This window comes from Coffea arabica, chromosome 1e (assembly GCF_036785885.1).
Source record: "Coffea arabica cultivar ET-39 chromosome 1e, Coffea Arabica ET-39 HiFi, whole genome shotgun sequence".
Taxonomy (NCBI): Eukaryota; Viridiplantae; Streptophyta; class Magnoliopsida; order Gentianales; family Rubiaceae; genus Coffea; species Coffea arabica.
The window spans coordinates 32801117-32811399 of record NC_092311.1 but is presented as its reverse complement, the minus strand read 5'-3'; the positions used below and the strand labels follow the sequence as shown (position 1 = coordinate 32811399).

At 37.5% G+C, this 10283-nt stretch overlaps 1 long non-coding RNA gene across 1 annotated transcript; it reads left to right on the top strand.

Moving 5' to 3' along the window:
- The first annotated feature begins 651 nt into the window (after positions 1 to 651).
- On the top strand, positions 652 to 4476 carry LOC140021428 (uncharacterized). The gene is made up of 3 exons (XR_011825165.1): positions 652 to 889; positions 987 to 1083; positions 4238 to 4476. It is a non-coding gene; the product is annotated as an uncharacterized lncRNA (long non-coding RNA).
- Positions 4477 to 10283: the final 5807 nt, after the last annotated feature.

Below are 10283 nucleotides of genomic sequence, written 5' to 3'. Positions count from 1 at the left end.
TATTTTAGAGTAGAAATTATGTTGGTCTTTGTTATGTTGTACATAGTAGTGTTTACTCTTGAGTGCTTGATTGTTAAATCTAGATGATTATCATACTCAAATTTTCTTGTTAAAGTTGATATGTTATTTAATATCAATGGATGTTTGAGAGTGTAGTAATTGGCTTTACTAGTTAATAATTAGTTTTGTTAATGACTAATTGAGAAACTGTAGGATAGTGAACACTACTATTTATGACATTATATTGCATTGTATGGGAAGAAACGTCAAAATTCCTAATGGTCGTTCCCAAGTTGCAACCTTTATGAATATCAATGCTACGCCACTCTTGAATCAAACAATATTAGCAACAGCTTCAGCATGTGGTTCTAAGTAATCACTGTCTGCTATTACTGTTATCTACTACTATCTAGTGATTGAGTCTTCAGCATGTGGTTCTAAGCTTGAGTATTTATTATTATTTATATAATATACTAATTATAATTATAAATGGCCAATAACGGTTAATAATTTAGACAAATCCCACGATGTCTTGTATGCTTTGTAAAATTCTTAAATGGCAACAAGGTAATATTGTAATTATATAAGAATTACTTTGAAATGTATATTAATGGAAAAAACTAAAAGTAATATGCCAAACCAAAATTCAGTAAAAAATCACAAAGATGCTTCTTTCTTCTCTCTTGTTTCTTCCGTTGTTCGTCTCTTTCCCTCACTGCTAGCCTCCATCTCCTGTGGATCTGCATTACTTTGATTTTTGTCTCTTTCTCCTTCATTCAAGTTGTGCACTCTACTAGTCAAGACAAAATCGCTGCCTCAATCAAAAAGTTGCTCTGCCGGTCCGCCCTCTCCTCTTGCTTTCATCTTCGTCGAATCGCGACATTCACAGGTAAAACCGCAAAATCCTTCTCTGTACTTTTAATTGCCATGTAGTTAAATTTTGGTTAATGGGTAACAATATAGGAAACCCTAATTTTCTTTTTCAGGAAAAAAATTGTAATTGAAGGACAGCCGTTGAAGTAGAAGTGAAGAGAATGCAAAGTACCAGTAGTGCTGCGCCACAAGGTCAAGCAATTGCAACCAGTAAGCATCACAATTAACTATTAACTTTAATTTTTTAATATTTTTAAATTTATTGTAGTAGTATCTCCTGGTTGTTCATGAATCTCTCCTGCACATGTAGAACCCCAATTCCGAATCAGTTTTTTTTGGAGCTCCTTTTAGTGCATTTCGCTAAAGCTTTTCATCCATATCAAGTTTTGTTAACATTTAGTGAATAATAGTTGTGCTTGTCCATTTATCCAATGTTATAATTGTTAGACCAGTAACATGATGAATGATCTACATTCAGGCTTTAAACATGCTATATTTGATGATGGTTTGACGATAAGGTGTTCATACACTAGCTTTTTATTTCGTTTGGTTAGTGAACCTTTATGTGGTCTTTTTTTTCTTTATTCTTTTTTTGCTTTCGCTTGTTAATCCCTTGTAGTTTGCTATTTCCCCTTGATGATTGCAGCATGAATTCAAGTGTACCTTTAAGTTGTGGGAGCACTTGTGTAAAGCTTAACCCTTTTATTATTAGTCCCAGTTATCTTGAGTTATAGGTTTTTAGATGTATAACCATGAATGCATTAGGAGATATTTAGATGTCAAAATTGACAGATATGACATACACTACTTAGCATTTGCATTATTAATATAGAAAAGATTAATTCCAAAACGTTTTCCTTAAGTTAATCAATGATTCTACGAGAATGTTTCTTTTTATTGTGGAATCTAAACCATATGGTAGGTGGGCATAATTGTATACCTATTTGCACTTAGGAATTAGGATTAAGATTAGTCTTTTAGAAGCTGAACTTTTTCTGCCTTTTTGTTTTTGAAAATTGAAGACATGAGTCCACCCAAAGTTTCTTCTATTCCACGAGTGTCCGCTGGTATTGACCCCATTGATGTTAGACAGTCTGGGAAATATTTCCAATCCAACAACATCAAATCCGGGAAACAAAGGGACTAATCAAACCTCACAAAATGTAAATGAACCTGTTACTATTAGTACATACCAGCAACATGCACAAGGAGATGAGAATCAGCAGAACGAAGAAGATGAATTCGATGAAGAAGATGAAATCCATATTCCAGAACGAAGTAAAACATTTGAAACTTGGAAAAATAAAAAACTTGAGACTTTGACGGATTCGAGGAAAATGACAAGTATTATGCCATTTGTAATCGCTGTACGAAAAAACTTTTCTTGGGTAAATCAAAGCAAACCACTAGCATGCTAAGGCGTCGGAACACATGTCCAAAGAGGAAAATAAATATTAGATTGGCTGCAAAATAGTCAGAATTGAATTTCTAGCCCGTTGATGAGGCATTTCCAACTATTCCAATTTTGCATACAGGCAAGTTTGATATAGAGAAAATGAGAAAAGCAACTACACATTGAGTTGTGATGCATGAGCATCCTTTAACTGTATCGGAGAAAGAAGGTTTCAATATCAGACAAAAATGTGGGATGCCTGAATGGTAGAAAATTTCTAAGGGAGTGGCAAAAAATGACTGTATGCAAGTATATGAGCTTGAGAAGAAAAAGTCAGAGAACAAGTTGAGCAAAGTGAAAAAAGTAAGCATCACAACTGATATTTGAAAATCTAAAAACCAAAAGGTTGAGTATATGGTCATCACCGATCATTGAATTGATTCAGATTGGAAGTTGCAAAAAAGAGTGCTCAATTTCGTGAAAATGCACCTCCTCATAGAGGGGTCGAGATTGTAGTTCCACTCCTCAAGTGTATGAAGGAGTGGGGTATCGAGCATAAGATTTACACAATTTCAGTTGATAATGCATCAATGAATGATGTGGCAATTAGACTTTTGAGGGATGATTTCAGCAGATCAAAAAAGCTATTATATAGAGGCAAATTATTCCATGTCTGATGTTGTGCACACATCTTGAACCTTTTGGTTCAAAATGGCCTTTTTTGAGATCGTGAACATTGTCAATCGCATTAGAGAAAGCGTGGAGTTTATTAATTGCTCAGAGAGTAGATTGTTGTTATTTGCCGAGATTGCACAACAGTTCCAAATCCCGGAAAGAAGCTGTTATATGATAGTCAGACAAGGTGGAATTCTACCTTTGAAATGCTAAGCTGTGCTATGAAATTCAAAGACATTTTTCCTCATTTCTAGGATACAGAGCCACAATATGATTTTTGTCCCTCTTCCGAGGATTGGGATAAATTAGAAAAGTTGTGCTTTATCTTGGTAAAATTTTGGACAGCGACACATGTCATTTCTGGGAGTGAATATCCCACAAGTAATCTGTTTCTCCAAGAGGTTGTACATATTAAGAGCATTTTAGATTCTTGAGTCCACGATGAAAATGATTTTATCCAAGCCATGGTGCGAAGGATGAAAGCCAAGTTTGACAAATATTAGGGTGAATGCAATCTATTAATGGCTATTGCTGCCATTTTAGATATGAGGCAAAAAATGCAAGTTGTGGAGTTCGCTTTCCCTTAGATGTATCCACCTTATGAGATAGAAGAAAATATTTCCAAGGTGAAGAGAGTCATATTTGAGCTCTATGAAGAGTATGTGGCAGCAAGTGGAGATGGAAAAACAAACGAAGTCCAAACCCGTGGTTCAGAAGAAAAGGACAAACATACTGCATCTTCTTCTAGATGGGCCAAGTTTGATGAGTACTGTGAAGAAATAGAGACTATCGAGCTGCAAAAATCTGAATTGGTAGATTATTTAGAAAAATCTCACCAAAAGGCTGGTTCCAATCCGAATGAATATAATTGTTTGGAATGGTGGAAAAGCAATAGGATTGCGTAACCAGTATTGTCTAAAATGGTAGTTGATATCTTGACCATTCCGGTGACTACAGTTGTATCGGAGGCAACATTTAGCGCCGGAACTCGAGTTATTGATTCTTATCGAGTTTCACTTCATCCATATACGGTTTAGATATTGTTGTACAGAGGAGAATGGTGCAGAAATCATCATGGAATCAAAAAGAAATTGAAAGTAAGCTTTATTATTTTACTATTACTTTTATTGGTTGTTTTTTTTTAACTTCAATTATTTAGGTGGTTTTTATTTTCCCTTTTTGTTTGCTGAGCATGCAACAAGGTTCTATTTTATTACATTTTCTAGTTCTCAATTACATTTATCTTAATTAAATTATCTACTTTTTTAACTTTGTCAAATTTTTGGTTTGCCTCAGAAATTTGGATGCTGTACCTTGGAGCTCTCAATTGGCTTGTTGAACTGAACAATTGCATCCAAATTTTCATGTCCAGATTGCATTTGGAGTTTTAATTTCACATCCAGATTTTCTTTGTTATTGGTTATGTTATGTGGCTTGTGACCTTTTTTTGGCAGTTTGTTGTTTTGGAACCTGGACAACATTGCATGGTCTTTTGGGAACTTTCTTGGTTGGAATCTATTAAGTACTGAGCTTCTTTTGGCCAATTCATTATATTGGTGGACTGGTTCATGAATGTTTATGCATGTTGTTAGAATGCTAACTGCCTAAGAATTTGGGATATGAAACTTTCTTTGCTATTTTCACTTTTCATATTACTTATTCTTTTTGTGCTTGAAGAACTTTCGATGGCTGAAATTCATATTTGTAGTTGGAATTTGGAAATGAGCTAGTGTTGAGCAGGGAAATTTTTCGAGCTCGTTAAGACTTGTTACTTTTATTAGTCTTAACGAGTCGAGTTCGAGTAGTATTGCTACTACATCGAGTCAATCCCGAGTTTAGGTACCTCTGCTCGATCGATCTCGAGTAGTATCCTTATCCTTCGACTTTAAGCTCGAGCTGGGTGCTACTCAAGTTTGACTCAACTCAAGAGCACTTCTATTTGTATGGTTACGAACTCTAATCTAATGTTAGTTATTATATGTTGCATTGCTACTTTACTCTATTTACTTACATCAATGGATGTCTTCTTGAAAATTTGTTTGGAAATTTGCTGTTAAAGATCAAGTAATTGCAGGTGTAAGACACTGACTAATTTTTATTTAGTGGCTAATTTCTTATTTAGCTTAATCTAGAAAATCGAAACATCCTTTTGGTTACAATCTTTTAACAACCAGATAGGACATGCATGGTTTGAACAATTTTGCAGCAATTAGGAATCATTGTAAATGTTCATCCAATAGCCTTTACAATTTGAACTAAGATATATACAACTAGTAGAATCAGGTTGATGATGATTAGCAAGTTCTGTAGATCAATTTTGGACATCTGGACTTGCTCCTCTCTTTGATATATTGATCGTTCTTCTCTTCATCACCTATTCACCTCTTCTTCAGTAGGAACTTCATATTATTCAAAACATCTACACTTCGGGCAACAAAAATACAACTTGTTTGGTTCCTTTCATTCTTAAAAATTTTGATTGTTGCCTTTCGATAATAGCTGCAATATTTGTTCTTAATACTAAACTAGGAGGGGTTCATCGCGCAAATTTGCGGTGGAAAGTTCTAAAATTTATATGCCCAATTATGCCCCATTCTCGAAATTTGTGTGATAAGGCTAATAATCGAGAAATGGAAAAACATGCAACCAAAAAACACGATAATACATACCATATATAAATTGTTGAATCATAGCTATATTTATGCATAATAGATAAAGTGCAAAATATAGAGATATAGTGTAGATTCTTGTAGCCATCTGGTTGCAAATATTCTAAACACTAGAGGTAAGCGAATACAAGCTCAGTTGTTGAAGTTCACATTGTCGATGCTCATGGCTTCATCTATAGAGTACAATGTAATTGTCTCACACGTTACAGATTTAATACGTGCAAATATGGAAGCAGAAGGTTTAATGTAGAATATATGCATCTTTCCATGCAAAGTACGTATGAGATATGTAGTCATATCAATTCTCAGTTTGAACAAAGAGAAAAGAAACAATTAATATGAGAAAAAAAAAGGAAGAAAACATTTCTGCTTGGAAACTGATTAGGAATTACCACTTCATACAAATAATGGAGTTCAACAGTTGAGTAGTCAAATAATCTTTCGACTTTATTTCCCATGGCAGTGGCAGTCAAAGATCCACTTGAATCAACAATTGAAATTGTAATACAAGCTTTGGAAAGAAGAAGCAAAGATAACTTTTATAAAAAAGTGTGCATTAGATGAAGCCGTTGAGTAAACTAAACAGGACAATTAAATAACTATGAATACCTTGGTAAAAGAAGAACGTAAGCTTGACAATGTTCACATTCAACTCTCCAGGTGTCCGTGTTTAGATGCTCTATAACTATATCAAATAAATAAACAGCAATATGATGAAATGAAAGTTTGAGTAAAGCTATGAATTTATGTAAACTATATAATTAGCTATGTATTTATGTAAATTATAAATTTTGGAATTCAGAGCCAAAATGGAATAAGAAAGAGCAAGAAAAAAATATTAACAACGGATATGAGTTAGCAATTAAAAAATTATCTTAGCTATGTAAAATGTATTGGTATGTAGAAAATAATAGTTAATGGTAGTACAACTATATTATTCATATTATAAAAAGAATTAATTTTTCATATACAGACAATGTATACACTATCAATGTTGGATGAATGATAACTATGCAAAATTTGAATTTGAAATTTAACTTTTGCACGCATGTCATGAATCAAACGGTGACAGTGTATACACTGTCAGTATATATAAGATTACTCTTAAAAAAAATCTGAAAAATTGTAGAGAAGAAATAAATAAAGATAGTAAAACATATGATTAATTAAGAATGATTAGAAAGATAAAAGTTATAGTGATGAGAAACTTCTAAAATTTGTAAAAGGCAACGGAAGAGATCATGAACGAAGATGTTTAGCAACTAAATAACTTAGAAGATAGCAGCTGCATTCCCAATAGCTATAATTTGAAAAATGAACAATATATAATAAAAGGAAAGAAAACATCTAACTCTAAATATGTGATAATAGAAAACTAAGAAAAAGGTTGGACCTAAATTGGAAAAGTGTAATATTAGAAGAACCAAAGAATAGAAAATTAATCTTACAAGGTATGTGTAAATGGGAAAAAGCTTTAAAAGTGAAAATCAAACACATGGTGAACAACAAATTTCCTGACGATACAATGGAAAACAAAAATAGAGAAATAGCAAGGGAAAACACATAAATACGAGAGGAAAGATGCTAGTAAGAAATTCAGAAAGAAATGGAAAAAACACATGGGTTGTAAAAGAGAACCATCCAAATGCATGTAGTGAAATGAAACAGAAAAAAAATTCACTAGGAAGAAGAAGCAGAATAAGCATAACAACTGTAACAAGGAGTAAAAAGAATTGGTTTTCATTTGAAAAGTAACATCAAACAGAGATAACAAACATGGCTGGGGAGAAAGTATGAAGTGCAGTGTCGGATGAGCTGTCAATAGTTTAGAACAAAAGTTGTACTTTGACTTCATATAACCAAATTAAAATTTAAAATAGAGAATAGTTTCAGACAACTTCCCTGAACCTTTAGAAATTTTCATCGACCTCATCTAATGATTGAAAAAATTACACCTCCATTCTTTGATTTGACAGTTGTAGAGATTAAATTTAAAAACAAACTTAAGCCATCAAAATTGTTAAAATAAAACACTAAAATATTGTAAATCAATGGATTTGACATGTTATCCTGATTCAACTTTAGAAACCAAATATTAGCCCTAGCCGCCGATGTGACCATAGCGACCTTGGCTATTTCTGGCGATCCTCCAATGGCGGCAGTGGGTGCCCAGCCTCCTGGCGGGGGTGGGCAGCCGTCCGGCTCCCCTGGCTTCCGGGCAAAGTCTTTCTCCGACCTATTTTCTTCTTCTTCCCAGCATCAAATGCATGTTGAAGCGACACTATCAACCCATCGTGGGGAACCAGCAATTTCCTTCGCCCGCGACGCCATTGAAGCTGTAGCCCAACCGTTCCAATTTGCTCTCGTGGGCAAGTTCTCTCGCACCAGACCTGCCATGGCAGACATCAGAAAATTCTTCCTGTCACTGGACTTAAAGGGTTCTTACTCCATTGGCCTGCTGGATGGCCTACATGTTTTGATTAGACTCCATAATGAGGCAGATTTCATGCGAATTTGGACGCGGAATGTCTGGTATATCCACGGCAGTGCGATGCGCGTATTTAATTGGACGACTTCTTTCCACGTAGACAAGGAATCCTCGCTAACTCCTGTCTGGTTTAGCCTTCCCAAACTTCCGGTTGATTTATTCGATAAGCAATGTTTATTTCAGATTGTATCGTGTCTGGGGCGTCCTCTGTTCATCGATACCGCGACCGCCGCTCTGTCTAGATCGAGTGTAGCTTGGGTGTGCATTGAAATTGATTTACTGAAGGAGCTTCCTTCCTGTATTTGGATTCAACTTGGAGAGGTCCATGGGTTTTGGCAGCCGCTTAACCCAGAAACTGTGCCGAAATATTGTAGCCACTGCTTTCGTCAAGGCCACAGCCAGTCCGAGTGCCATGTCAAAAACCAAGAGTTGCGCCCAGTTCGTGAGGAGAAGAAAGTATCGGATGAGGGGAAGGGGCTGCCATCACGCAATGGTACGTTGGGGAGGTGATCGATCAGGGAGCTGAGCTGGGGATTACTCATGCACCTGCGGGGGGAAAAAATCCTGCGGGGAGTGAGGACCTTGTTGGGCAGCCTGCGATGGAGGATGCTGGTGGGGCAACGCTGGATGATGGGTGTGAGGGAGAGGAGGTACGACAGGGGCTGGACAGCATGGGTACGGCTGCCGAACTGGTGGAGAATGCAATTGTTGCAGCGGCTGATACGATCATCATAGACCTTGCTACGCGGGTGGTTTGTGAAGAGGAGAACGTGGGTGCTGCTGGGGCAGTCTTGAGTGACGGTCCAGCTGCCCTTGGAGAGGAAGAGGACGAGGAGGTGCAAACGGGTGTCTCTACTAGCAACATCACTAGTGCATGCTGTCTTTCGCCGCGGGGGTTAGGTGGGCAGCACAGTAGGGGGGGGAGTCACGTGATGTGACTGAGAACTTGCACCTTGACCAAGTCTCCACCCTCGATCCTAGGTTTCAAAAGGTGAAGGGGCGAGGAAACCGGGCCATGATCCCATCGGATAGAGAACTGAGGTCGGTAGCCAAAAAATCTCAAAATTCTTTTCATGTCTTATCTCATGATTAGTGCATGTTTTTTGAATATTCGGGGGGATATCTAAGCCTCCTAATCTTAGACGACTAAAAAAACTGATTCACATACACAAGCTATCGGTAGTGGGGATCTGTGAACCCAAATTATCAAGGGATGCAGTCGAATCTATTCGCTTACGCTTAAATTTTGATTTTGTTGTGTGTAACTCGTCAGGGGATCCGTGGGTCTTCTTTAGGGTCCCCTTTGTTAGTCAGTTAGTTGGGGAGTCGGATCAACACCTCTCTATTCGCTGGACACATCTTCAGTTCCCTACTCCTATTCTAGTCTCTTTTGTTCATGCGAAATGTCTGATGTCTGACCGGCAACGGCTCTGGGAGGGCCTATTGCGGGATAGGCCAGGGCAAGGGCCATGGTACGTTGTTGGGGATTTCAATCTTATTCTCTCGGCCAGTGAAAAGAAAGGGGGGAGACACTTTAGGCCTGGGGAGAGAGTTGAACTGTCTCGATTTATGAGTGACGGTGGGTTGTTTGATGCTGGTTTCTCTGGTCATAGTTTCACTTGGTGTAATAATAGACTCGAGCGTGCCCGCATTTGGAAATGTCTGGATAGAATTTTAATCAATGGGGAGTGTCTAAATTTCTCCTTGTCTATCTCTGTATCCCACTTGGTGCGGGCTCCATCTGATCATGCCCCGTTGTTGCTATCTTTCATTCCTAAACCTACCCCCCGGTGTCGTTCTTTTCGGTTTTTGAACATGTGGCCTTTTAAGGAGGGATTTCTGGATGTGGTAAGGACAGCATGGCAAATTGAGGTGTCCGGTTCCCCTTTCTGTGTGGTCTGGGGGAAGTTAAAGAATATATCCCGTGCCCTGCACTTATGGAACAAGCAGGTATTTGGCGATATCTTTGAGAATATTAAACAGGGAGAGGCGGTGGTAGCAGCGGCTGAGCTTAGGGTGCAGTCTGACCTATCCATTGAGGCCCATTTGGAGCTTCAACGGGCCTAGGCCTCTCTGCATAGGCTACTTGCTGTTGAAGAGCAGTTCTGGAGCCAGAAAGCTAGGGTTAAGTGGTTGCAACATGGGGATCGTAACTCCAGGTATTTTCATTCGGTAGTCAAGCAAC